Raw genomic sequence first — 27,923 nt, 5'->3', positions numbered from 1 at the left:
AGCTGCTGGTATTTTATCATGTTCTTAACATAATATTGCTTGTCTATTGATGCATAGTTATAGTGCTAGTCCAAATTGGAAGGCGGTGAAAGAGGACAGTGCAGAGGTTTTTTTTAATAGGCATCATTTGTCAGATGTTATTTCAGAGGTCTTTGCACTGATGATAATATGCAGATTAAAGCAGAAGTAAATAGGAAAAAAAAGAGAGAGAGAGAGAGAGAGAGAGAGAGAGAGAAGGAAAGAAAGGAAAGCAGAGAGGGAATGAGTATTTCGGTATGTTCTGGCTGCAGCAGACGAGAGGCAGGCAGGTGGACCGGGCCCCAGCGGGTACAGATAACAGTAATTAATCTGGGTTGAAGGGTTTCTTCTGAAACCCCCGTAGTGTTTGACAAAAGGATGCATCCTCCTCTGAATGTCAATGCTGCTGAGGACCACAGGGACAGGCGGCAGCAGCAGTGGCTCGGCCCCAGCTCCCTGCCCCGTGGGTCCCTCCTCCTGCCCCACGTGCTCCGCCTGCAGGAGCCACAAATCTGAGCACAAATAAAAATTATGTTTAGTTTGCAAAACAGGAGGAAGGTATCTCCATCCTCTAGAGTTCATTGTTCTGCTAGACTTGGTATTATAGTGGCAATATATTAAAGCGAAGAAAAATCAGCTGGTCGCATTGCATCCAGAATGACAATGGAAAGCCACAGAACACAAAGGAGGTGCGGCTGGCTGGAGGAGATCGCTGCGGGGGACTCCGAGGCAGCTGGCACGACCAGGAAGGGCGCTGACAAGGAAGGAGTCCCCATGGAGCAGAGCCACAGCCCCCGGAGCAAACAAATCCCTCTTACGAGAGCATGGCATTGCTGGGAAGAGGGGCTGGCAGCCAGGCTCCTGCACCACATCCACCTGCTGCTTCACAGCCACGGCAGGCTCCTCTTGCAGCAGCTGCTCTGCCAGCAGCAGGGCAGTGCCCCAGGACGGTGCCGTGCCCCAGGGCAGCGCCCAGCGCAGGGGAGCTGCCCGCGGGGAATGAGAGGCACCCGCTGCGCCCTGGGGAGGCTGCCAGGCCGAGGGGAAATTCGGGCTGTGTGTGGGCAACAGCACTGCTGCCGCCGAGCAACCTGCGCGGATGTTCCACACCGACACTTAACAAGAACAGCTCAGACCCTGTGTCTGCTTAAACCAAATGAATTGCTTGAATATTAGAGCTGAAACTGTGCTCCATGACTGCAAATCTGTGCAGGGATATATTGTGCTATAACATAGATTTCAATTACTTTCCAACCTTCAGCGTGATGATGCGACATTACGCTCCACTGTCAGAGTTTGCCAGCATGCCCTTACTTTTATTTCTCCTGTTAAATATGGTCTTTGTTGCGCTTCATTGATCTCTGAGCATATTCTGCTGTTTACAACTTTGATAATCTTTGTGTAATCTTCAGGGGTAATTGAATTCCGACAAACATAGCTGAATTTTAAACACCACACAGATTTAAGTACGTTGAAAAGCTATGATGTGAAAGTCAAGCCTGAAGAAAGGAAGAAGCACTTGCTCTCAGCTCTTTCCTGAAAATCTGGGGGTAAGCCAGTCCCTGAGCCTGGGGAAGACACGAACACGCTAGGAGAACACAGCTGGGTGTGGCACCAGACCTATCCCAGAATTTAATCCCAGGCAGGAAATATCATTGCATTTAATGATTTTTGTATATGCAAACACCAAAAGCTTCTGCACTCATGCAAAGTTCCAGGGAATTCCACTGGGTCTCACTCTCTACTAGTACAGGGTAGTCAAGAGCTATCAATCTTTGGTTTAATACCTAGGGAATTGCCCCTGTACAGATAAATTATTGTTTTTATGGGCATATTTTGTGAATTAGACAAGGGGGAAAATGTTACAGTTGGCTTTCAATGTAAAAGGTTTTTTTTTGCAGAGCCCTAGGGGCACATGCACAATGCTTTCATAATCATTATTGTTATTTATTACTTGCCGAGGACCAAGAATGTGCCAAGTACCGCGCAGGCACTGTGCAACATGGCCACAGGCCACCACCACTCCCAGGCAGGCGCCGTGCTGCGATGGTGCTGGACACTGACCAAACCTTGTCCTCGCTGGGACGCGAGCACCATGGCCCCTGCACCCGCAGCAAAGGGGTCCTTCCTTCTCCCTCTGCTGACCCCAGAGCTGCTGCGGCTGGTTATGCCTTCCCTTTTGGTGGATGGAAAAACAGATGTCTTGCTTGAGGACATCAGATTTTTGATGCATTTCATACAAAATTTAATTTCCCAAACCATCCTCGTTCAGGATGCAAGGGGATTGCACGAGTATGATATAAATTAGTATGCTAGAGGAGCTTCTCCTGGAAGGGGGATAAGCTCAGCCAGACAAGAAGGAGCCTCCAAAAATCTCAGTGCTGTAAGGGAAAACCTGCTTCTGTTCCGCTGCTGTGCTGGAGCCGTGTCTCCCGTTTATTGCAGCAGCAGCACGCAGCAGCCTCCGCACAGCAAAGATTTCCTGCCGAAGGGTCTGCGGTGTGTGGAAGGGTCCCTGCACAATCGAAAGAAAAGGAATTTAAGGGCTGTCTGGCTAGAGAAAAGGGATATTGAATCTAATCAGAGCTGGTGTAATTTGGAAATCCAATTGCACTTGTCTGTCAACAAAGGCAGCACAGGGGGAGGGGTGTCCTGGCCCCAGGGGGCCCCAGCCTGCAGGGCCAGGAGGAGCCCTAGGACACGGACACGTTCCCCAGACTGGCAGCAGGGCAGGAGCTACACACAGGACAAGCGGTGCGCAGGGCAGAGCAGCTCTCCATCACCTCCACCTGCAGCTTGAGGGCTGCAGAGGGACGAGGCTGGCTGCCCCCCCGCACAGCTCAGCCCTCTGCTGGGCAGCTGCAACGAGCCCCCTGCGCCAGAGCGAACCGCAGCATTCCTGCAGCTCCCTCCTTGGATATTTTCCAGCAGAGACCAAACTCCGATTACAATTGATTCAAATGTTTCTGCTAGGATTTTTAATTTGGACTCAGATACCTCTTCATACCTCACTTGCCCTGAGTCATTACACTGATATTTTACCAGCAGCCAGACTTAAGGTCCTTGATGGACTCTGCAGAAGTGCCTGTGTCTCCTGCCACATGGCATCAGCCTTGCCCCTCGTTGAAAGGTTCCTGCAAACTACTCACAGCCGTTCCTTGCACGTTTCCCCAGGGACAAGAGGCTCAGGGGGCTCATCGGTATTTCGGATTCCAAATGTACATTACTTTGCATCCAGCCTTTGACTGTAATGGAATAACCACAAGTCTGATTGCAGCAGAGCACACCATGTGGGCTCTTCTCCAGTGCGCGTGGCAGGGTGCTGGTCCATGCTTGCAGAGTACACTACAAAGCCTCTCAGCGAAGAAGCTGCTCACTCAGCAGCTCCCCCTCTCACCAGCTTGCAGGGAACCATGAGTCAAGTGAGCAGGAAAAGCGTGCAGGAGGGCCCATGGTGCAAGCAGCCTGAACCTTGCAGACAGACCCTGGTTCCTCCACAGACAAGAAAATGAGGGCAGAGAAAAGGAAAACAAGACTCAGGCTGGGACGTGTCCCCTGCAGGGCTGCGGAACCCACAAGTCCCCAGGGGCGGGAGCAGCTGCTGGCTCAGGGTCAGCCCTGTCCTTACAGAACAGAGAGTCCAGAGCAGGCGGCCGAGCAGCACGGCTCAGCTGTCGTCTCCCCACCCAGGGCTTCACAGGGCTGCTCGGAAGATGGGTGCTGAGCATCTCGCTGGCACACTGCAGCAGGAGAGGTGGAGCAGAGCTACACTGAGCCATTATCCCTCCCACACGTGCTGTATTTTCTGAATTAAAGAGCAGAATTATAATGAGACTTGACGTTAAATTCCATAAAAAGTCAAGCTAATCAGTGACCGAACCTGTAATTGATTCTTTTGCTAGTTCAATACTTAATGCTACATGTTAAGCAATAGGATTTTACAATTTGCTAGCACTTCACTTACAGAGAATTAAGCAATAAAAATCCATTCTGAGCACAAACAGCAAGGAGGGAGCCACATTCACTAATAAGTGAACGAGCCAATAAAGTAGCTCAACACTCACATCGATCTCTTGTTTTTCAAAGTATCTACCCCATATGATACATGCAGCCTCTTTAACAAATGTAAGCATGGTTTGAAACCCCCCCCACACCCAGGTCACACCGAGACAAGAAGTGCCACTAACAAAGCCTGAGCAGCAAAAGTGCCCCTGCAGGTGCAGGAGGCCTGGGTGGTGTAGACTGCACGGCAGCACAGGGAGCAGCAGGAAGCCCTGGGGGTACCCAGACCCCAGCGCCACAGGGCTCGCCCAGAGGAGCCAGCCCCACGGAGATGCTGGTCACCAAGCAAGTGCAGCCTGGCATCAGAACTTAGTTAAAAGATTTTTCCCCTAAAAAAAAATCTAGCATTTTTCTTTGGCTACTGTTTTCAAAGATGCTTTCCTCTTTTTGTCTTCTATTGGTTTTCAGCAAAAAAATCTTTGTCTCAGAGCAGCAAGGTGCTTCTGCAAAATGATTAACTTGTAGCAGTAACAGGAAAATAAGCAGCAGTGGATCTCATGGATGCCCATGAAATAAACATACTCATTCCCCAGCTTGTGGGTTGATCCCAGCAGGAAAAACCCTTTTGTGTCACAAGCTGCCACTTCCAGGGCATCATTATCAGCATGGGGAGAGACAGTGCGCAGCCACATCGCCATCCGCTCTTTATAAACTGACAGCATTTTGGAGATCTCTCAGAAGGCTTACTTCTCCCAGAGAACAGGGCTTTCCTCCATGTGAGGCCAGTGCCCAAGAACACGCAGAGACATCAGACCGGCCCACGCCACCACAGCCCTGGTGCTCCCCAGGCTCTGTGGGGCACTGACTTGTTCCCAGCTGCAGCTCCAGCAGGCATTTGGGGCAGGGCTGTCGAGCAGGATGCCCCCAGGTCCCCATACACCAGAACCGTGCTCCCCTCAGCACCTCGACCCAGCAGCCTCACTCCAGAAGCACCAGGGGTGCAGATGCTGCAGCAGAGCATTCCCCCGCACCGCCTGGTCTGGCTGCAGCATCTCCTCCTTAGGTCCTCCTTCCAAAACCGTCTCTGCTAGGCCCTTGGCAGGAGAGACATGCTTCAGAAATACAATTATTATTGTAACAGGAATGCCTGCGCTCCCGCTCTCCATGGGGGTTAGGCATCCTGCTGCGATGATTCAGGGAATCTGTCGAGGCACATTTTATGAATTCCACTGAAGTTGTGGAATTGCTGCATTAGGTGAATACCTCAATGGTTGTCAAGTCAGCCACGTGCTGTCAGAGCCGCTTTACATTGCCCAGACCAGGGACAGCAGATACTCATAAATAGCAGTCATTTTCTCCACTCTTTTCAGCACTAATCCTGCACTGACTGCATCTCACCCAAAGCCTACAGCAACACATGCTGCAGACCCACACTCATTTTTCTGGGCTCTTTTTGAAGGTACTTGTCAAGTGGCTGCAGAGATGTTGCAAAGGTGTCTCCAGAGCCACCTTAAAAATACCCAGAGTCTGGGTGGCTGTGGAGCCAGCAGACCCTTCACAACACAGAACCAAGCCATCCTGCTCATCACACACAAAGTTGTTGTTTGAAGAAGAGAATGCTGAGCAATGAGACTGATTAGGACAAAACCCACCCCTGTTCTCCAAGCTCATGCAGCCAAGCCCAGGGCACAGGCACACCACACTGCAAAGAGCTGTTGCATGAAGCCTAAGATGAGCACACGGCACTGTAGGATATTGCTGCTGGAATGAAGTGTTGAAAAATAGCAAGAAAATTGCTCTATAGTCCTAGAAAGAGTTTCCAGATTAAAACTTTAAGTAGTAGTAAATCTCAGTTTAAATAATGCAGATTAACATTGCTGTGAGATGTGGCAGAGCAAATCAAATTGTGCTGAGCTGGAGAAGAAAGAAGAAATAAAACCCCATCAGGAGGTGACAGCAGCAGACACAGGCAGGCTGGGTGAACCCGTGCTCAGCAGCAGCACATGAGAGCAGCAGAATCCCACAGGCCAGCATCATCACTGCCTGAGAGTCTACAGGCAGCATGGGTCAGCCCTGGAGATCGTATCTTCAGAATATACCTGGCTAATGAATTTGTGTCTGACAGATCTAAGTGTTAGACAATTTGTACAGTATGAGAATGCATCTGAGCACTTGTCACTCTAAAGGCATAAAGAAGTGCTGTGACCACGCATCTGGCATGCCCCACATCTATTACAAGCACATCCATCACTTTCTGCAGACAAGCTATGTAAATAGCTGAAGCACACAAGCAACGTGCTGCTGTCACCACAGAGCACGCAGTAAGGACATGCAGTCCCAACGCCCCATACATATTCCCTCCCCTCCACAGCCCTGGTCCAGTTGTGCTTGGGCTGGCTAGCAGGTGGCTGGAGAGGCAGAATAACGTTGGTTGAAAGGTTTTGCTGGGATGCAGAGAGCGCAACTGGGTATAGAGGTGTACACACAGATGGGAGGGAAGGAAATCACCATCTACGCAAGCAAAGACAGGAGATCTAGGAAGCAGACGAAGGCTATAGGACAGCAGAACATACCTTCACACGGTTCAAGAAAAGGAGATTACAGACTTTTAGTGACAAGAACTCCAACGATGGCAGGTCTTATTTCCAGTGGCACAGCAAATGTACATATATGATTTGTATGCACCTTCTCCACACATTCAGCAGTTACTTTTGTTCAGTACTCAGAACCATTATGCTCATTTACCACACACAGATAAGTGCTTGCAATCAGTTACTAGCTGAGGCTGTCACAAAACTAGTGGTAATTATTACAGTATCCCATGCCTGAAAAATTCACTTCCATGAAACCTTGGAAGAGGTAGAAGCAAAGCACCTAGCCCCATTGCTTGTTTCTATTCAGGTTTGGAGTCAAGGGGAAATAAATTAGTGTTCTGGAAAATAAGGAGACTAACAAGGACCTTGATATTTAGAAAGGATGAACAGAAGATCTGCTCTTAGGGGAGTTAGAGACATTTTATAAACTACTGGGGAGTAACCACAGTCTCAAGGGAAAAATAATAGGAAAATCCGGGGGGGACCCATAAAGATTTAACAGGTGGAGATAAGTCCAGTTCACATGGAGCAATAGAAAATAGGCCTTGTCAAACAATCCCTACTCCTTCTGCACAGAGATTACAAGTTTGGCTGATTAAGGCAATTACGTTGATGTAACAGACTTCCGTGAGTTGTTTGGCTCCATATCACATGCCATTCCAGTCGAAATCCTGTGCTCTACAAGAGCCCGCACTGAACAGATTCAGCAGCAGCCGAATCTCCTGTCGGTGAGGAATCCCCACCAGCGTGCTGCTCCCCGGGACAGGGAGGGCAGGGCGCTGCTGGGGCCGGCGGCTGCGGCAGGCGCGGGGCAGGAGGCAGCGGGGCCTGGGCACACAGACAGCTCCTCCAGAAGCTGCACCCTGCCGGTCAGCACCCTGGCAAAGCACCTGGGACACGGTGACAAGCGGCATGGCAGCAGGTCCCAGCATGAGGTGGGGGCCAAGCAGGCTGGTGTGTAAACAGAGGCATCGTCACGAGCAGAGGAGAATCTCGCCGTGCAGCTCTGGGGGGACTCCACAGGGTATCACAGCTGTTCTCCTCCTGTGCTGCTGTGAGGCGTGCAAGCTGCAGGGAGGGAACGAGAGACAAAGAACACAGATGAAAAGCTCGGGAGAACACCTGCTGTTGAAAACCCTAGATCAGACTGGTCCCAAGCAGCGAATGGCAGCAGTAGCCCTGGAAGTCAGCTAGTGACCTCAGGTCCGTTTGGGGGGGGGCATGTGAAGAGATTCAGCACTGCTTCGGTACCCTCATTTTCTGCCTGGGCTGAGAGCAAGAGCAAACCTCCCCTGGCACAGGCATCAGGAGCAGCAGCAGTGCACATCTATGCCCAGATGCGAGGATCTGGGAGGCCTGAGCACTCCTGAAATGGGATTTTCAGGGCAGCAGGTATGCCCCTCGCCCTCAGCTCCTGCCAGGGTCAGAGCTCAGGGTACACTGGGTGTTTGGTACCACACCTCAGCCCCAAATGCTGTCAGTGCTCCTTCAGTGGCACTCCCCCTACAATACCAAACACCTGATCAGCAAGGTTTCTGCTACAGACGAGTCTTCAACCATGAAATTATATGACTCTGCCTTGACCTCTGATTTTCTACAGTTAATATCTCCTGCAGAATATATACTGCAGCTCAGGGCCATTTCTCTGACTCAGCCAACAAGAAATGCAGTCTCAAAACATGCCTCCACTAATTCACTGGGATGCCTTTCCCAAATACCTTTCCCCTTTCTCAGCACCAAGACCAGAAACTGGCTTGCTCTGGCAAGGGCAGCAGCAAAGCTCCCCTGGGGCCGACACCTCCTGGCAGAGACCTGATTCCTTGTCCCCCATCCACATGCTGGGTTGACTCCAGCAGCCCAACCAGGCACAGATGCTGTCAAAGCCTACGCCTGATGCTCTGAGGACAGTGGCAGTAACCCCACAGGGCCCCTGCTGTCCATGAGAATGGGGCAAGGCCTACAGAAGTGGGCCAAGAACTCCAGCTGAGGGGTGGCTACCTGGTGGAGTCCTGCTCCGTTTGAGATCCCCAGGAAGCAGTGCCCTGCAGCCCCTCTGGAAGCCAGAACTGTTCAGAGCTCCGCAGCCCCTGCCCGGAGCACCCGACAGCAGCAGCTTCTGGCCATTGCCTTTTGCTGACTGCCAGCAGAAAGACCCCGGCTGCTGGAGGCACGGGGCAAGCAGGGCACCAGCTGCTCCCCAGAGCAAACCTCCCCACCCTGAGCCAAGCAACTGCAGCCAACACAACCCAAGTGCCACAGGATGGCCGAAAGCATTGCCCTAGGCCCCTGGAGGAAAGGGGAAAAATCTCACTTTTCTCACACTCTTAAGATTGCTCTAACAATCAGGATGCATCTGATCTGCCAGGAGACTGATAGAGAGGGGATGCTGGTGTCATTATCAAGTTAATTAGAAAAACTTAAATGGAGCTTTAAACATTTTTATAATACATTTGCGAGCCTTTTTGGCAGGATTATTGCATCTTTTGGGTTTCCATTTCCCATTAAAGCATTCTCAGTAGTGCATATATAAAAGCCATGTGATCTTGGCTCCTTGCTGCCTTTTTTTTTTAAAGGCATCTTTTTTTTGGTAAGATTTATTAAATATTGTAATCAGTTAAATTCTGGCAGCTTAAACATTTTCTTTAATAGCCTTGTTAAATGTGGATTAGATTTAAAGTCCCTGCCTCTGAACTCTTGAGCAGCAATATTTATATGCAGCGTTAAAAAAAAATTAAAAGCTTTACAAACTAGTAATTACTCCTCTGCCGTAGGAGGAAAGAGACTGACTTTTTAAGTTATTTTAAGCTAAGTTTTTCTGCCTCACCCTTCTTGGGCCACACTACACACAGACACTCTTTTCTTCCCAGTGCATCCTCATTTCAGAGCGCGCGAAGCATCAATTGCAGAGCCCACACCATTTAAGGTGATACCAGTTTTTGCTCAGTTTTGGAGCAAGGCAAGCAAGCTGCACGGCCCTGTGACACCAGGAGCAACCAGAGGTAGCTGGTAGCACCGCTCTCAGCGCGTACCACAAGCAGGACCCCCACCCCACGCCACGCCACGCCAGGGAAGGGCCCACGGCAGCACACCCCCAGCACCCACCTGGAGAACAAGCCCCAGCACCGTCAGCCTCCAGAACAGGCAGGGCACAACCCTCAGCAGCACCAGGCCCTGGCCCCCTTCCCTTTGTAAACTGCCCAGCAGCTGCAGCCCATGAGCCCTGACAGGCAGCAGCTGCGGCCCCTCTGGAGCTGCTCCCCTGTCGGACAAACGGCCTCGGCCTTCAATAAGGCAAGCAGAAGTGGTGAGGCCAGGCTGGACACTTCGATTACCCTGTTATTGACATTTTTAAAAGCATTTGTTGTATCTAAATGATGCACAGCCTGATCATCATCACTTTTTTTTTTTTTTTTTGCTATGCTTGCAGGGAGGGGAGCACTGCACAGAGCCATGGTTTGGTGTTACTTTAACCCCAGGAAAACTTCCAGGTGGCATTACGGACAGCTGATGCAGGGCGGTAGTTCCCCTCCCAGTTGCCCTCTCTGTCTCCTGTGCAGTAGCTTCATGCTGCCCCAGGGTCCCAGCCAGGTGTGGCTCCCACCCTCTGCACCACAGGCAGCTGCCTGCCAGCCCAGAGGGGTTTTGCTGAAAACGAGGCCAGCCCAAGGGGTTGCAGCACAAGGCCAGGCACCAGAACCACGCTCACGGCGCCTGCAGCCTCTTTCAGGGCTGCGGACAAGTGGTTCTGCACCACTGCTTCCCTGTGCCAAACACGGGTGCTGCTCGCCCCTGAAGGCTGAGCGGTGCTGGGGGCCGGCAGCCCCGGCCCAGCCCTCCTGCCCCGCTCTGCACAGGCAGGCGCAAGGCTTCCAGCAGCAGCCCTGGCTGGCCATGGAGCAGCTGCGGCAGGAGGCAGCATCCGTCCGCACCTCGCTGCATCTTAGCAGCTGTGGTGTCAGCTCTGCAGTTGGTCCTGTTTGTTAACAAACGTGTTAATGAGCTGTAAAGGGCAGGGAGGGCAAGCAGCGATGTACAAAATGTGCAGACACCGGTTGAGGCTGGCAGTAGCAGAGCAGCCCCACAGGGGCGAGCACGCCCTCTGGGGACAGCACCCTTCAGCCCTGGCCAGGAGGCAGCGCTTCTCCCTGCAGCTGGCTGCACGGACGGCCCTGAGGGTGCTGCCAGGAAGCTGCAGGGCTTGTGCACGGCACCCTGCGCTGGTGAAATAAAGTTACCAGCCACGTGCTTTGGAGAGCGGTCCGGTTCAGAGACCGTGTCCACTTGCACAGGGCTATTGCAGCCCTGCCTGGGTGGCACCATAACTCCTCAGTTCATGTTGTGGAAAGTACCAGGTTTGCTGAATATTTTTGAAGAACGGAAGGTACCTTTGGGAACCTTAACTGGGTTTTAATGAAGCTTTTTGCCATTGAATGTAAGTCAATTTTCTTGGAGTGATTACCCTGTCTCTAGAGGAATAGATGACAACTAGAGAGGGACAAGAATAATACCAAGGGCTAAAAAAAATTTCAAATAAGGACAGACAGAAAAACAAGGTAAAAAGAATGAATAAATAATGAATGGTCTTGAAAAGACAGTCTGGGAGCTCCTCTTATCCCATTCTCATAACGAAGAGGAAACATGATGTTGAATTAAAAGGTGGAATAAAAGGGTGATAAAAGGGAATTACTTTTCTTATGTGAGCTGTAACAAGTGGGTAGGTCTCAGCACTGCACAAGGTCCCAGCACAAAGCCCAGGTGTGCTCCATGGGGTTGCTCTGCATTGCCCGAAATGTGCAGAGTGCTTCCCCATGTGGGGGCTGTTTGGGGAGAACAAGGGAACCTCATGTGGCTTTTGTCCAGCCTCCAAACTGGTTTGACTTTCGCCTTGTGTAGGCAATTCACTGCTGGCTGCCTCGGCAGGTGGGATTACTTGCCTGTAAAGCACCGTGGCATGCACCCTCCCTTGTGCTGTAGTTTCCCTGTTAGACACAGCAGGGAGTGGAGCAGGGTGGCGAAGCAAGGCTCATCAGACTCTGGCACATCAGCAATCGCCTCTTTTTGGGCTGCTTATCCAAAAGCACTGTGTTAGTGTTGCATCTCTGCCCTGATCACCTGCACAATCCTCTCGAGGCATCTACACAAGCTGCACTGTGCAGCCAGAGAGCTCCAAGCTTGGGGACACCAGGGCAGTGACCTCTAGAAGGAAAGAAACCTTCCTGTGTGGAGAAGGGAACTGCAACAACTGAGGCTGGTATATTTGTGGGGATCCTTCCACTTGCACATGTTCAGGCCTGTCCAACACAGGCATTGATGTCAGGAGACAAAATTAATTCCAGCAGTATTCTGCATATCCTTTGACCATGCAGCAGGTGCTCCCACCTGGTCTGCAGGCCCAGGATATAGCGAAGGGTGTCTGGGGACCTGACTCAGGTCCTCCATCATGGCAGAGAGGTGCTTAACCTTGTCTGCTTCTGGAGTGGCTGGCTTTTCTTTATCTTTCTTTCATGTGGAGCTCACTTATGGCTCCCTTTCTGCAGGAAAGACATCCATCCTGAACCAGTGAGAAACCTGGACTCGGGATTTTAGGGCTGGGGTCTCTGCAGCCAGAAGCCAGGGAAGGGCGTTCTGCTGGTGCCCCAGCATGCAGATGTTGTGTTCCCGCTCCAGGTGCCAGTTTCCATCCTCTGGATCTGCTGGTGGCACCCGCAGGGACTGTCACTGAGTCACAGATAAAACACAGGGATAAATAGATTTAAAATGTGCTAAAGCAGAAAGAGGTCTGTGAGCACATTTTTCCTGTCTCACAGCTGGGAGCTGGCTACTGGGGACGCAACTTCAGGGAGAAAGAAACCCTTCAGTACCGAACTACAGAATGAATATTTTCTCCTTTTAAAATTCATAAACCAACATAGACAGTAAGTTAAAAAATAAGGTTCTCCTATTTACATATATCACTGAAACAACCACAGGGCTCGTTATGAATTATTTAACATAATGCACTTTCACATCGTCCCTGCTTGCTCAGTGGCCTCCTCTCAATTAGGCGTTTATGGCAGAGGGGTCAGTAATAACAGGTCACTTAAAATGTAAATAAAGGTGGCGGTGGGAGATATAGTGGAGCATTTATTTATTCCATTCTATTACTGTAAAAGTGTGTTTATGAAGACCAGTTCCAATCATGTTTCCTTGTCATGAAGAAAGCTGTTTGGCAAACTGAGCATTAAACATGACGCAGCAGGAGCAGAAGCGCTGGATTTGGGCTGGGGGTGCAAGGACACTGCCGCCAGCACAGCACGGCTCTGCCTCGGCCCCAGGGGCACACGCCGAGCCCTGCCGTGGTGCAGGGGTCCTGAGTCGGGGACCTCAGCCCAGCACAGCACCAGGCCCCCCCCACCCCGTTGCCTTCGGGGCCCTGTGGGAAGCAGGGGGCAGCTCTGCAGCTCCGAGTCCAGCTGGCACCTCGCTGTCCTGGCAAGCTCTTATTACGGGGAGCCATGCAGGCACGAGAAAACAGCCAGAAGATGTTCTTCTAATGAAGTATTTTGTGGCAAAGAAACGAAGTGAAACTTCTCACAGATTGAGTCTGATTTTGCCAATGAATTTGCCTGATTTGCCTTTAAAAAGGACAGTATTCTAAGCAGAAGTTTTGAGGGGGTGTCCATCTGAAGCAACTTAATATTCTTAAAAAGTACATTCAGTGAGGAAGCTTTGTTCTTTATTCTGGACCAAATTAAGCACTTTGACCACATAGAAAGGTTAGCCTTTGTTTGAGGTTTCTACAGCGCTTTTTGCTTTGCTGAAGTTTTTGAACAGTTCTTTAATGCCAAGCCAATGTTCCTGGGCTTTCTGAGCTGCAAGCAAACAGAAAAATCAGCTGCTTGCACTGCTCCCCTGGAACACTCCCAGCCAGCAGCCAGCCCTCTTTTCCTCTCCTTTCTATATGGTAGCCTCCATCCTCGGCCTATTGATCTTCGTTAGAGCAGTTCCTCAGCTCTGCATCCACTGAAGTGTGGCTTCCAGCTCCACTTAGACTGCCCCAATGCTAACAGCACCATCACTGAATATGCAGGAGGCCAGGCTCGCAACAACAGGGCTAGCAGGAGGAGCCCCGTGCCTTGTCTTTCCACTGGGCAGGAATCACTCCTGTCCGTCTGCAATATTCCACAAATTCCTTTACCATGGAATTGGTACCAATACCAATGGTACAAATACCTTTACCATGGAATGGTTACCATGGGATTAAAATGCATCAGAAATCAAGCCGCTGCCCAACAGAGCTACTTGTTAGCAGGCAATAATCCCCTGGGATTGTCTACGGTGTGAAGGGAAGCAGAGGCGAGAGGTACAAGGTTTCCCTGCCAGTCCAACATGCACCTTTACAAGTGCATTTCTGGCTCCATTTGCCCCTGGGGAGGATGCAGCTGGCTCAGCTTCTCTTTTTGCTTTGCCTTTGCAAAAGGAAGGTTCTGAATTACAAACTGTGTAGGGAAGGACAGCTTCATGAGCTGTGCTGAGATGTTTCTTCCCTGAGAAAGCAAAGGGGTCCTTGTCAGGGCCAGGCCCTGGGCACTGGGAAATGGGGCAGAGCCCGGGCAGCCCCGGGGCCCCGCCAGCCCCTGGTCACCCCCCGGGAGGTGTCGGGAGAGGTTAGGGGAGCCCCTGGGCCTGTAGCACAGGGGTCAACTCCAGTCTGCCCTTGGACACCCAGCCCCTTCCCAGCTCCTGCTGGGGCCATCGCAGGGGACGTGGCTGTGCCCTGCACAGCCCCAGCTGCCAGCGCTGTCTCTGAACTCAGACACAGTTCTTCCCAGGAGCTGCTATTAGCCCTGTATGGGATGGTGGTAATAACAAACCATTAATAGGAATCTGTTTGAGTGCCACTGTGTGGCAAGATCGTAAATTAATGGCCGTTTCATTTATTGTCATTTTATCCATAACAAGATGCTGATTTTCCCCCTGGGATAGCAAAATTGGTCTGTAAGAACCATAAATCCTCACTGTGGTACCAGGCTGGAGGAAGGTGTTGGATTAACGGGCTAATGACACAGATGTGAAGGGTTTTAAATTGTGCTGCTGCTGCACGGAGTAGGCAGGCACAGGGAGGAGCAGGGCCGTGTGAACCATCCCCATCCCCAGCACTGGCCACATTTCAAAGGTTAACAGCTGGTTATTTCAGATGTCAGACCAGAACGATCCAGATTTCTCCCCTTGGCATGCCCCCACTGGTTTGTATTTTCTGCCCATGGAAAATCAGTTTTTAAGGGCAAACCTGTCAGACCAAAATGGCCCAGGATGTCTGACTGACCTCCAGTACCATCAGCAGTGTCATGGGTAGATGCTGCCTAGTCTACCCACAGCATCAGCAGTTCAGGGCCAGCCAGGAGGGAGAATCGATTACTCCTGCTCCCTTCACCTGAAGCTTAAAACAAAAATATATTCTGGAAATTTACAGGGTCCGTTGAGCTGAAATGTTTCCTTGTGCTATGTGTTCCCTACAGTTCCCAGGACTATCAAACAAGAACCTTTAATTTTAATGTGAGGGCAAGTATGAATTCAAAACTACTACTACCAAAAATTAAAATTAACAAAAGCTTTTCACAATTAATTGGCCTTTCAATGGAAAAAGAGTTAGGCAGAGCTCTCAGGGTGAGAGTGAACCTCTCCATCCTGCTGCAGAGGTAGCAGCAGCGCTGGAAAGAAAGGCACCTGCAGGCAGCTCCCGTGGCAGCACGAGTGCACGTGCCAGGACAGACCTAGGTGGTGAGGAAGGCTCCAGCTCGTGCTGCTCTGAGAGCTCAGCTGCCTCGATCGCACCAGGGTGCTGGCATCTTCTCACACCCTTCGAGAGCTTTAACCACCTGCCTGGGGTTTGTCAGAGAGCTCCCTCTTCCTCTGTTCCTCCCTCCTAATCCCGCTCTCCCCTTGTTTTTCACATTCACAAAGCATGCAGACTAGGCTGAATTGCTTTACCCCATGCAAGGCAGGAAATCTCGTGAGGGCAGGCTGGACAGAAAGCCTCTACCTGCCCAGAACTGCTTGGAGGCACCTGAGGCGTCCTGCAAGAGAGGAGTGTGATGTGTAGGAAGCCCAGGAGAGCCCCGGCTGCTCCTGGGGAGCACCTCTGCAGACCTGCACCTCCTGCTGCACCGTGTCAACTGAGGAGTCTGCAAAGGGCTCACAGCTTTCACTTTTTCTCTCCTTGCATAATTCAGCAGAGATTTCATTTTAAATGTTGCTATTTTCTCACTCAGATGAGAGAAATATTAACTGGCCAAACTTTGCTGTTGCTGTCACCGTCCTTTTCACAGCATGATTGCCATTGGGGGATTTATAGTCCTTCCTGTGCCTGGGTTATTTGAGTTCTGCTTTGCTGCAGGGCCAGGGCAACAATAAATTTCCTTCTCCTCTGGAACATGCACTAACCTCTCATTTTCTAATAAAGCGTTAAACCTTGAAGCAAGCCACACTGGCTGTGGTGCTTGAGTTTCACCCGAGCTGATGAGCCACTTGCCGCTGGCTGTAGCACACCTTTCTAGGCCAGCACCACCCTCCCAGCACAGCAATGATTAGTTCTAATTCCCTTTCCAAGGAGAGCCTCATCCCCAGGCAGCAGCTGCCCCCATCCCTATCCCCAGGCTGGGCTGCTGGGAAGGCTCAGGCTGGCAAGGCAGAGAAAACCAGGCCGAGTGCTGAGGCATTCCTGCTCAGTGAGGGGCTCACTTTGCCCAGCTCACCAGGGCAGGGGAACCAAAAGCAAGCCGAGTAAACCAGAGGGTGTGAAGCAGCTCAGAGAGCTGCATGTTTCCCCCGGCACATCCCGGTGCAGCCCCCTCGTCTGCACCAGCCCACGCCCCTGCGGCATGCAGTGGCTGCAAGATGTGGGCAGGCTGGACTGCAAGAGCCACCAGCAGCACAGCATCCATCATCAGAACAGGGTTTGCCGTGCTAAAAGTGGTCCTGGGTGGCAGTCTGCAGCAGCTCGTGCCATCCGCAGACCCTCCCTGCTCAGTGCAGTGTTTTAGGAGAGGTTAACAGTGCATAAAGGGTGGATGGATGGATGGATGGATGGATGGATGGATGGATGGATGGATGGATGGATGGATGGATGTTGCATCTGTTGCTCATCTCATTACAGTAAAAGAGGTGGACACAGTGTTAGGCTTTCACTGGCTGAGCTGTTAGGTGAATTACAGCAAGGTTCTGCATTGTGGTAATATGATTTTTTCAGTATATTCTGTTTGGATTGGCAGGTTGGTCTCACTCTTTCTCAACTGACTGATAAAGCACTAGACAGAGGATTAGTCCTCTTGGAAGCTAAAGAAAGAGGTAATTTGGATTGTTTATAGCCTGCAGGGGTAGAATCAAAATGTACAATACTGAGAGAGTCAAATTTTTACAGCATACGGCACAGCTATAACTCAGAGCAAGTATCAAACATTACAGTCCTGTGAAATGCATTCCCGTGACAAAAGGCTGGAAAGACAGGAAGAATGAGAGGAATTAATCTGTTCTTGGGACAAATATTGTAATGAAGACAGGAAATGCCAAACAAAAAAGTAACCCTTGCCTGGACCAGTTTTAGCATTAGGCTGTTTGGTCCAGAACTTCAGAGCTGTGTAGGAGACAGAGGAGACATCGGGGAGTCTGCTGCTGGTTACATGTAGCAGCAGCCCAAATCTGACCTTGGCTTTTCTGCATTAAAAGAATAACAGCTTTCCCTTAACTGGGTTTTGCAGGATTTTCATGGCTATTAAATCTAATTGCTGAGATATAGTTATAAAATTATAATTTTAACCATGCAATTTAGATGGAGTAACTGGTCGTCTATTTCTGTGATTATCCCTGATTATTAAATGAACAGCTGCCTCCAAATATGTTTGCAACAAACTAATTCAATCAGTGCATGTGCCTGAATATTCATGCCCCTGATTTGCAGTACAGAGTTTTAAGACTTTTTCATTGTGGCTTTAAAAGTTAATTTATCTTGACAATTTAAATAAATACACTTCCATCAGCTTTGGTTAGTGCTCCAGACTTTAGCGCTATGTTTGGCAGCAAGCAAAGGTGTTCCAGTGCCTGCTTTGACTCCCGCTCACTGCAGAACAATTTCAGTGGAGATAGACATTGGTGTTTGTGTTGATTTCAGGCTTCTCCCATGTCTTGTTTGCTGGTTTGACAACCCTTCTCCATGCAGCACTAACAGAATGTGACACTCTACAGTCTGTTTGTTTTAGCTTTTCCAGTAAATTTTGCAACCATGTCAAGCAGCCAGGAAATAACCTGCCCTCCCAAATGCTGAAATATGGATCGGACTGGCCTAGGTGGCAGCCAGAGAGCAGCTTGCCTGTCCTGCCTGGCTGCGGCTGAGCTGGGGAACAGCACACAGACCGGCCTCCAGCCCTCATTTGGTCAGGAATGACATTTCCCCCCGCACCTCTCCATCCCCTCACAGGAGGTACCCCCTCCCCAGTCTCCACGCAGGGGCATGGCAGAGGGCTGGGAGCATCCCCGTGGAGCAGGAGTGGTTTCCAGCAGGCAGCGCACAAGGGGCAGCTGTGCAGCACACCCAGGCTTTGTCCAGCCGAGCTGAACAATCCCCTCCCAGCCGAGCTCGCAGGCTCGGGCTGCGCCCCAGAGCCACAGCACCCGCTCGGACTACAGCCTCTCTCCTGCACGTGGTCCCATAAATGTTTGTGTGGAGCTGGAGACCCTCTGGGAGAGTGGTCTGCCTCAGCCGCCTTGCAGCACACATGGGCTGCTTCTCAGTCCCCTTGCTGACAGCGCAACCTCCGCAACCCATCCGTGGAGCCACCAACAGCCACAGCCCCAGAGCCACAGCCACCTGCTGGGCTGCAGCTACCGGGCTCTGGAGCCGCAGGGGTTACGGGTGCTGCAGAGCGGCCGTGCCGCCCTCCTCCCTGCCACAAGCCGGGCAGCAGCGCCCGGCAGCAGCACGCAGCCACCACGCCGCTCCTGCCAGCGCCAGGCCTCCAGCCACAGCCGCGGCAGCACGGGCACGGCTGGCACCCGCCTCCACACAGGTCTCTTCGCACCACATCAGGAATTGATCAAATGCAGCAGGGTGTGCACCAGCACCTTCACACAGCATCTTTCTGGCCCTAGCAGCCACTTGTGTCCCCAGCACTGTGGCAGAGAGCACGGGCTGGAGCAGATCTGTGCAGGACTCTGTCTCTCCATCCGGTGAACACCCACTCTCCCCAGCATGGTCCACGATTACATTAAATGTATTGCTGGCTCTTAAACTTCTGCATACTGTTCAAAGTAAGCTGTAATTTTACTGATTGGTAGAACATTTTTAATAATATTCATAGCATGGCACAGTTTGTTTAAAATAGGGGTTAATGCCAAGAACAGTTATTTCACCCAATGCTGCTCATACCGTGGTGCACCACTTTACTGTGGGGTCTCCCAGCCTCCCTGCAGTGTGCAGCCTCTAGAGCCTGAAAGAAATCTCGGGAACTTGGGAATGTGCTGGGATTTACATAGTTACTGGAGAGAAACAGCTGCCGCTCAGGAAAGAGGCACAGCTCCCAGGATGCATTCCTGAGGCACCTATTAGGCAAATGTTTGCAGCCGCAGCGCCTCGGTTCTCCAGGCAATTCCTCTGGCCTCCTCCTCTGGCCTCCCCCACAGGCATGCGTGCAGCCGCTGGGCTGGAACAGGCAAGCACCAGCCCAGAAAGTTGAGCAGTTTGGGGCAGTGACTTTTGCGACCTCTGACTGCAGTGTCTTCCCCATGTCCTCATAGACTCATCCCTTGGCAAGCAATCACCATGAAAAAATAATAATAATAAAGTTCTTTTAAAAGCTTTTATTAAAGATCTAAGAAAAAAAAATCTTTTAAAGTATTTGAAATGTAAAGCAGGGCTTTCATTTTAACAGCATCCCTTATTCCTTTTGTCTTTCTGTAGAGAGGTTTCACAAGAAAATACACAGTTTGACAGACTTTCAGACGATATTAAAGAAGGCATCATCTGATTGTGCGGGAAAAGAAACAGTTTAATTGAGCCGGGCTAGAGCTGTTTGACCCCGACCTGCTGCTTTGTAGAAGCAACCAGACGAAGGCAGGTGGTTATCCAAACACCGATGGGTGCTGGTGCTGCGCTGCAGCTGCAGCCTCTGCCAGAGAGGCACAAACCCACCACAGCCCTCCCCACACTCCCCAAACTCGGTCAGGGCTGGGTGCTCCAGAATGCTTCTCACTGCTCTCCTTTTGCCCACAGGTCTGCAGAACACCCCGTGCCTGTGGCGCTGGGCCAGTTCCCGCCGACCACCAGCAGCTTGTGTTCCCAGCGGACGTCCCTCCACTGGCTCCGAGGGGGGTGTCCCATGGTTGCAGCAGAGTTTTTCACATTTTTCCAAGGGGGGGGTGGTACTTCCAGCTTCCCCATCGAAGCCTGCAGCAGCACGAGCCCTTGTCCCCTCCACAGCCATGGTTCTGCAGAAGCCCTGACACCAGGCTCAGGTCAGGGTGCTGCGATGCGCTGGGCTGTGTCCCTTGAGAAGGGCAGACAGGGGAAGGGGCCAGCAGTGCTTCCCCAGATCTGAGCTGACATTCAGTGTGCAGGAAGATCACCAACCACTGAGCAACATGGTGCAGTTGTCTGCTGAAGTTAGATACGGAAATACAGACACGTGAAGTTGCAGAAGGGCTGTGATGCTCTGCAGAAAAAGCAGCACAAGAACAGGGAAGCAGCAGGCACATGGAGTGGGCTTTGCCAGCTGGACCCCCCCTACTATGTGCTCAGAAGTCGGCTGTTGCCACGTCCAGCGGCGGGCAGAGCTACGCTGCTGATACAGGCAGTGACCAGAGCACTTCTTACCCCACACCTGCAGTTTCCCAAGGGGGAGCTTGCCGAACAGACTCGAGAGTAAAGAAAATGTGCAGCAGCAACCAAAGCCAAGCAGCCTCAGATCAGCCACTGACGGCAGAAGGACAGAGCAGTGAGGCTGCGACTGGCGCTGAGCCTCCCGGGAGCTGTGCCGGGGGCACTGGTGCGGGGCCAGGACAGGCCCTGCTGGCAGAGCCGGGGCCTGGGCCTGGGCTGGGGCCAGGCGCAACAGGAGGAACCGCGCACAACAGGGCAACAAAATCAGCAGCCATGCAACAGCCCCGGCATCTCCCTGCTGATCACAGCAAGGCCACGCCATGGCCATGCCCTCCGCCAGCTTTAATTTATCCACATGCTTGATGCTGAGGTTACACTGCTCACGAGGCTCAGATTGCAATGGGCTTGGGAAAGGGACAAAGAAACAGGTGACTATAAATTTTGTCAGCCCCTTCCCAAAGATTTCCCGGTCTGCTGGACTCTGCTTTCCCCATGCATCACTTAAGGCAGTTTCCAAAGAACTGCAGGGAAACTTGTCCCTGCCTCCAGCCATCTCTAGGAGAAGCCAGTCGGCAGGGATGGGGATTGCTGAGCACCCCCGACTGCCTGTAGCCACCTCCCTGCTGGTGGCAGGGGGACACGTCCCCATGCAGCAGTGCCTAAGTGTGCCCACGGGCCAAGCCGGCGGGGCCATGGGAGCTGGAGGTACACAAACAAGCACCAAGAAATGTTATTGCTTTTCTAACAAGAAGCAATAGATTAAAAAGCTAGTTAAAAATTCATCCAAGAGAGGCAGAGTTTCCCAAGCATATCAGAGTTAATATTTATAAAGGGGATTGTTGCTCAGTCTCAATTATCCTAAAAGCTGGGTACAACTGATGCATTGAAGAAACCACGAATATAGGCATGTCAAGGGAAAACCATTCCCTGTGACCACTAACAAAATGCAATCAGATCTGCAACATGTGGAGCCAATTGATTTTCAACAAGTTATACAATGTAAACAAATGATTGATTCTTGGGCTCCTTTTATTTCTGAGCAAGCAGTCAGAAATCTCTCTGACTACTCTAAGCAGGTAAAGCTGGTGGTAAACAAGGGCTACAGAGGGGCAGCATGCAGTCCTTCCATCAACCTGCAAACAGCAGGAGCTTTGATTTTATTTTTTTTTCCCAGCCCCTTAAGCAGCCACTAAATAATCAACAATTCCTCAAGTAAGCAACTCCCTGCTCGTATGAAATCTTTCTGTTGCCAGTGGTCATGTCAGACCAGATTCTGCCTTCAGTGAGAGTCGGGAGGTTTTTATTGCTTTTGCATTTTGTCTGTTCTGATGTCTCCAGCCTTCCTCTGATTTACACGAGACAGATGAGACAGGAATATCTCAAAGAGCTTTATCACTTCTCTCTGTCAGCGGCTGCTGCTAAGTCAACAGTGCGATGGTGTGTGTCTGGACCGGAGAGCACAGAGGTTGCTCAAATCGTTCTCTGCTCCCGGTGAAACCAATAAGCCATACTCCACTGCCTCGGCTCGGCTCCCCAGCCGTGCCCCGTGGTTATGTCAAATTAAATCTCCCCCCCTCGCCAGCAGACTTCCAATACTGAAGCAAAGCCTCTGCCCCCCAGGGAGGGCAAGGGGGAGCACAGGCCTGGCAGGAGGCGGTGCGGACCTGCAGGGGGGCTGCAGCTGCCGGCCCAGTGGAGCCGTGGGGAGCCACGGCCCACAGGGCGCTGCCCATCGTCTGCCTCCAGCCACCTCCTTCCAACACGGCTGCAGGTCCACAGGCGCTCCTGCCCGTGGGAGCTGTTTGCGTGGAAGTGAATGTGCCCTTCTGGGGGCAAGGAGGTTTCTCGCACCCCGCCCGGGTGAGCGCACACCTCTGCCTCAGCCGCCCCTTTGTGCCACGGCACGCCTGCCTAACACAAGAACTGCTCTCTTGGCACGGGCTGGTCTGGGACAGGCACCACTGAAACACTGCCCATCGCATCCAGGAGCACCCAAGCGTCTCACCTGCCACTCTGCTCTGTGCAGTGCCTCTGGTTTTGCTTAGGAGACTCATTGCCACAAAGGTACCCAGAGACAATGAGGACTGCTCCATCCTTCCCATGTAGTGCTGCACACCTCTTACAAACTGGAAACAGCCACATGTTGCACCTCATATTTTATTTACCCATCACTCTACTTCTCCTTTCTTCCCCTTACTTACACTTACCCATCCTCACCGGCCCAGCAGCAGTGGGGTGTTTCAGCGATAGGCACCAATGCCCGGGCAGAGCACACCCCACATGCAGCCTGCTCGGCCGCTGCTCTCCCACCCTTTGGAGCACCTGCCTGCTGCACTGTTGAGACTACGGACTAAATATCAGAGAAAAGAATTGTATTTACACAAACTGTGATAGTTATTGCAACAATAGCAATAAAAATACATTTCCAGAGTGCCACGAGCTGCGTGTTCACACTCATTTGGGATGGGACTAACCGCTGTTGGCGGCCTCCGCAAAGGGACTGCTGTGGTTCAGGCTGCAAACTTAGGGAGAGGAAGATCAGGGGTGGAGAGGAGAGGAGAGCATCGGGGAAGAGAAGGGGCGAGAGGCTTATTCCAGCCCTGTCCAAGAAAATCAGGGCCCATTCCCTGACCAGTGGAGATACTCAAGCAGCTATGGGTGACTCTTGCCATCAGGCAGGAGCTAGAGTGGTGTTTTTCTCATTCCATACTGCTCTGTGCTGTGTTCCTGTTTTCCAAGAGCCTCACTCTGCTCTGCCCTTGTTTTCACTGGTGCTCTCGCAGGGCTGCAGCCACCCCAGCACCCCGACCAGGCTGAGGGCTCCCAGCTCTGCTCTGGGCTGCCAGGCTGGGGCGTGCAGTCCCCCAGGAGCCAGCCCCCAGCTCCCGGGACAGCCCGACCACCCAGCCCATCAAGCCCCTGGAGAGCACATCCTCCCCAGGAAAACAGCCTCCTGTTTCCAGGGGCCTCGGCGTGGGGGCACTTCTGGAACGAGCCGCTCCAGAGCTGCAAGGCGCTGTAAACAGCCAAGAGCCCGAGCCAGAGCCTGCCCGCCTGCCGCCGCCCCCGGCAGTGTTTACGGTGGCACATATGCTGTGCAGTGGGTTTGTAGTGCCTGCGGCGTGTCTCACTGTTGTCAGGCTCAATGCCCGTTCTTGGTGCCAAAGTCTGGCACAATTCCTTGCAAGTGGGCACAAATTCATCCTAAAACACAAACAAAGGAGGAGGTAGCACAGTCATCGCTTGTGTGGGCACCGAGAGATTCCTGCACAGGGAGGGACTTCACCAGGGCCAGGAGAATTTCTGTTTAAAATTAAAATGGTCTTTTTAAAGCAGATTAAAACTCATTATGAAAGCAACCATGAACAGCTGTGATCTCACAGCAAAGACTTTCCTGGCTCTTATAGAGATTGCCCTGTTCCCTTTATAATACCAGAATAATTCTACCTCTTTATTTCAAGCTTGCAAGATATTTATATTTTATATAATTTTGACAGATCTCAACTGCGAATTGCAAGTTTTTTTTTTTTTTTCTGCATATGTATTAATTGTATGTGTGTCCGGTGCTAACCCTTATTGCCATGTAATTTGTACAACGTAATTAACCATATACAAACCATAATACGTTGCATTTGGAAGAGTTACATCTAGTTAATTTAATTGACTAATAACATGTTTTCATTTAGCAGCACGTACTGTATTTCCAGTGATTGAATTAATGTCATGTTAACGGCTGCCTTTTGCAACAACATTTGGCATAAATTGCATTAAAAATTGATGTTCGTACAAATGTATTTTGAATACAGCTCAGCATGTGGTCTGGGAAAACACTCCTGTTGTTTATTAAATCAGCTCAGTTCACAAGTGTACTCAGAGGAGCATCGCTGCTGCCCTGCACCCTTTGCTGGCAGGTCTGGAGGAGCCACAGCCGTGTTTCTCCTGCCCCAGCCCCAGACAGCCTCGTGATGCCTCCCCCAGCTGCAGGACCAGAGATTTTTCACGCTTGCTGGCTTGCACTGCCCGAGGTTACAGCTTCCCTGCATGGGCTCCTGAAACAGGTTTTAAAAGGATTTTGTGTTGAGAGGGAGTGCAGTAGGAAAGCTCTGGGCGCCCACTGGGAAAGAGGCAGACCTGGAGACACAATTAGCTGTGTCCCTCCGCAAACCCCACACCACTGTGACTGTCTAGCCTGCCCGCCTTCCTCCCTCAGCATCCACGAGAGCAGAATGAAAACATGCTCTGCAGCTGCCTCCTTCCCCTCTGTCTTTATTTGCACGTGGTCCCAAGGGCGGCGATCGATGCTGTCACTGCGGCCAGGAGCCTGGCACTCACTCTCGCCTAATGCTGGAAACAAATCGGGCTGCACAGAACGGGCCTCCTGCTGCCCAGCCTGTGATTTTGAGAGGCAAGAGGAAACCAAGCATCTGCAAGCCTCAGCCTGCAGCCACAGCCATGGACCAGCTGCATTTGAGTCTCCTGTCACCAGCAAGACGAAAGAGCCCAAAGCTTTCTCTTATGCTGAAGGTGGCTTCAGAAGTTGTTCCACCATGGACAGCAGGTGGAGAGCGCAATTAGAGGAAAGGCTTGGAAGATCAGATCTGTTGCACTGAAGTTAAACCTCCAGCAGGGGCTGCAGTGTCTTTGCAGGCTGGCTTGCTTAGTTTCCACATCTGTCATCAGTTCCTAGCTTCAATTTAAGCCAAAAGCAAAAATATGGAAATACAGGGACAGAGGAGGTGTTAGTGGCATCACAGAGCAGCCCAGACCACAGCTTTCTGGAGCCCGCTGGGAGGGAGCCCTGCCCAGCAGGGAGGAGGATGAGCCCACCACATCCCCCAGGCACCGAGCAGGAGCAGGGGGGGTGGCACAGCCACCCCCAACACCCTCATGTGTCCTGTCCTGGACGAGCAGCCCTAGAGCCTCAGCCCCAGCACGTCATGGAGGGGCAGAGCCTGCACCGTGCTCGGCTGTCCCCTAACAGGCACCACCTGGCAGGGTGCCTGGGCTCTGGGCAGACTACTTCTGTGCACATTTCAAATGAACTTAAATTAATAACCAGCTCCTCGGGCTGGAGCCGAGGCTGCACAGAGGAGAGTAAGCCACAGCTCCCGGAGCTGCCTGGGCTCCCCGTCAGTGCTGGGGGCTCCACGCGTGTTTGGAGATGTACACGAGGGCTCTGCTGGGCAGCACAGGGACTACGGCTGCAGGTGGCTCCCAGCTCCTGTGCACGCACAGGTGGTTGCATGCAGTCACGCACGTACAGGCACGAACACGCAGGCATGCACATGCTTTTTTCCTCACAGTGGTTCAGAAGTCTTTTTTCTTTGTGGTGAATAAATAACAAGAGCTGGGTTTTGATTATGCATGGCATAGATGCTGCTTTGAGAGCTGTCTGTGATCCCAAGGAGCCTGCTCGTTCTGCCTCTGTTGTACATCAGTACTAGTGAGGAAAAAAATGGCTTATGAAATTCAAGGTGCAGAACAGAGACTGTCAAGGCAAATGGTAAGCCCACACTGACTTTTTCCATTTTGTGCTTAAATCCATGCAGGACACCCTGGGCTTTGTTATTTATGGGCTGTGTCTTCCATAATTCCTTTGCACAGGTCCTTTCTCAGAGAACATGCCAGACTGGGAGTGGCAGGAGAGGGGGCACAAATACAAAGCCAGGGACCATTTCAGATACACCATTGCTGGGCACATCTCTGTCCTTCCCTCTCCCCTCTGTACTGAATCATTCGCAATGCACAAATCTGAAATGTAAGAGCAGAAGTACCCTGCTGGTGCAACCTTCTCCTTAGGTCGTTACCTGTTACTTATTACTCCTGCCTTGTGTGGGCAGAGCCTGTTTGCAAGTGGCAGCATTAGTGCTGGAGCACACGTGCCACTGTGACATATGGACAAGGGGAGCCCTTCCTCTTCTTTCCCAGGAGCAGCAGCCTCCTTCTCCTTCTGCCTGGTCCTGCCCCCCCATGCTGGGTGATAATGGGTGTTCATGTATCTCAGCATGTTCTTTCTTCACTGATCATCACTGTGCGTTCATCAACAGATGTGGGCATAATTACATCAGCCCAGCAAAGAGGATAATGTCAACAGCTGGGAGGCTGGCCAAGGGAAAGGGCTGCCCCGAGCATCCTAAGAGTCAGAGAGGGGACCCTGAATCAGAGCTGATGAAATCAGAGTTTCTTGCCTCTACTGTGCTGCCAAAGGACAAGAAACAAGCCCTTGGGATGATGATCAGGAGATTCCAGAGGTACCCAGCAAGCTCATGGGGTGAGCATCCTGGAGCAGGATTCTGAAGTGCCCTGGCCTTGAGGTCTGCAACTGTCTCGAGCTGGAGCCTCTCCACCTTCTGCTTAGATAAATCCCATGTTTCTGATTTGATTTCAGCTGTGGCAGGTTCCTCTCCCGAGTACCTTTCCAAGTTCAGTCCTTTTGACCAAGTCTCATGGCACTTTGAAAGCACTGGCTCTACATATGTCATGTTTGTCACTTTTTAGGTACAGGAACAGATGAGCTATGTCCTCTGTCTCTTCAGCAATGTACAACTCCATCTTTAAGAAACAATATAGAAGAAACAATTAAGAAACAGTTCTTGCAAAGCCTTGATGTTTCTGGATTCAGTAGCAAAAGCATTACCTGCTTGCCTAGATCATGTTTATAAGGACCACAGCTCCACTATTGATTATGATTTTTTAACAATTTGAAATCAATTAAAGTGATTAAAGTGAAATCAATTAAAGCTCTGTGGGAAGATCTGTATGTAGTTAGGAGATAATGCAAAACAATTCTCACATGGCCAAAGCAAATCACCTTCCCATGGAAGATGGATCTGAGTTTGAATAACAAAGCAAACACACCAGGATGTCAGGGTTCATCTCACAGCTAAGCTCAGAGCTGGTGGCTGAAATTCACAGATCAGCACATCACGCTTCCACTGAACAACTCAGGAATCTCTGCAAGATGTGGCCACTGGTTAGCAGCCCTGAAGGTGTAAAATTTTCTTAATTTAAAGCAACAGCTAAAATGAGATTTATTTGAGAGAACTTTATCTAACTTCAGAGTGAGTGAACTAAATGCTTAAAGGCCACTTTTTAAAATGAGTTCAAATAGAGTAAGTAGTGCAGAACCCATGAATGGCATTTTTATTTTAAAGGAGCACCTATTGTTTCCTTTCAGATCTGTGAACAAATGTAGTGCTCCTAAACACAGCCTAAAAGCACAAGATATAAGCACACCAGGCAACATGCAAGATTCCCAGCAGCTCTGCTGATGCACCTGCGTCCCAGGGGGCAGCTGCATCAGCCTGGTCACCTGTATGCTCGCCTGCTGCCTCTTACCTCTGCCTGCCCCGATGCAGAAAAAATGAATTTCTCTTCTCTCTCTAAAATGGGTGTTCTACTCTAGTGAATAAAACAATTCTATAGAAAATTATATAACTTTCCTACAGGGAAAACCTGCA

At 51.1% G+C, this 27,923-nt stretch overlaps 2 long non-coding RNA genes across 5 annotated transcripts in view; both read right to left on the bottom strand.

Annotated features, from left to right (window-relative positions):
• Positions 1-2,005: 2,005 nt before the first annotated feature.
• LOC310881804 lies at positions 2,006-10,015 on the bottom strand. 3 transcript variants are annotated; one of them, XR_014572609.1, is made up of 3 exons: positions 9,717-10,003; positions 6,594-7,682; positions 2,006-2,533 (listed from the first exon to the last, which is right to left on the bottom strand). It is a non-coding gene; the product is annotated as an uncharacterized lncRNA (long non-coding RNA). The 3 variants fall into 3 exon arrangements; XR_014572610.1 differs by having other exon boundaries at positions 2,006-3,823; positions 9,717-10,002; XR_014572608.1 differs by lacking the exon at positions 2,006-2,533 and having other exon boundaries at positions 5,224-7,682; positions 9,717-10,015.
• A 10,287-nt stretch (positions 10,016-20,302) lies between these two features.
• The window catches only part of LOC310881805, a 53,037-nt gene continuing 45,416 nt past the window's right edge, over positions 20,303-27,923 (bottom strand). For both annotated transcript variants that reach the window (XR_014572613.1, XR_014572615.1), the window contains one exon: positions 20,303-27,015. This is a non-coding gene — a long non-coding RNA (uncharacterized lncRNA). The remainder of the gene's footprint in view (positions 27,016-27,923) is intronic.

Source organism: Anser anser, assembly GCF_964211835.1.
Source record: "Anser anser genome assembly, chromosome: 15".
NCBI lineage: Eukaryota > Metazoa > Chordata > Aves > Anseriformes > Anatidae > Anser > Anser anser.
This window is presented reverse-complemented; position numbering and strand designations above follow the sequence as displayed.